The following is a 1,289-nucleotide window of genomic DNA, read 5'->3' as shown; positions in this document are numbered from 1 at the left end:
TAATAATACATTTATTTTATATAGCACCTTACATAAGGTATCTCAAAGCACTTTACAGACATTGCATTACAGTACATGGACAGACACAGTACATGGACCTTTACAATGACAACATGGTGGTGACACTACAGAGAAAGGGAGACAGCTTAGAAACGAGACAGAGACAATTAAAAAAAATAATAATAATAGAAAATAATAATAATACTAATTATGTGTGTACAGATGTGAAAATGTAAGTGATGCAGGGGTTGGAGGGTCAGGAGTGAGGGTATGCAAGTTTGATTCAAATGACAATACTCCCCATGCTTGATCATAGTCTACAGATCTGCATGTAAGACCTCACTCCACAAACTTGATGTCCTCTACCACTCTGCTATCCGGTTTGCCACCAGTGCCCCTTTCAACACTCACCACTGCTCCCTTTACTCCTCCGTCAACTGGCCATCCCTGCACACTCGTCGCAATATGCACTGGTTCATGCTCATTTACAAAACCCTCCTTGGGTTGTCCCCCCCCCCCCCCCTTATCTATGTCACCTGTTGCAAATTACATCTGCCACTTACAACACTCGTTCTGCTCAACACATTCTCCTAAAGATTCAACAGACTGCAACACTGTATACCGTATACATTTATCTATATCAGTATGGATATATCTGCATATATACCTGTATACAATTCTGTACACTGTACACACTGTATATATATACTTTATCTGTTATGCACTCTGGTTAGAACTTATTTTCATTCTACTGAATTTGTGTGGTAACTTACAACCATATGTAAAGCTCAGCCTTTTTCATTGTTGTGCGACGAATCGAACAACAGAAAAAACGACAAAGAATTTGTTATTCTTGCAAGAATCTACGATGAGTCCAATCTGGAGGTGATGCCGAAGTTCCTAGACATGCCCATATGCAATGTGGGTAATGCTGAGAACTTGTATCAGAAGATATCCCAAGTATTGAGGTAAGATAATTTCACTGTCTACCTAGTTTGCATTTAATTGTAACAGCTAATATTAGAGCATAGCAGCTTTTGTCAGGTTGTTTTATGGGCATATCTTTATTTTTTTCCAATAGCAAAAGAGGAATTCCATGGGAGAACCTTGTTGCCTTCAACTCCGACAACGCCAGTGTCATGAAAGGCCGGTACAATTCTGTTATTAGCAGAGTAAGGGGAAGCCAGCCTAATGTCCAGGACCTGGGCTGCATTTGCCACCTTGCCCAGCTTGCCACTGGTTGTGGAATCACAGCAGCTAAAGTTCCAGTGGCAAGCATTTTGGCCGGC

This window comes from Notolepis coatsorum (assembly GCF_963971535.1).
Source record: "Notolepis coatsorum genome assembly, chromosome: 11".
Lineage (NCBI taxonomy): Eukaryota > Metazoa > Chordata > Actinopteri > Aulopiformes > Paralepididae > Notolepis > Notolepis coatsorum.
The sequence above is the reverse complement of the archived record's forward strand: the minus strand, read 5'-3'. Positions refer to the sequence as shown.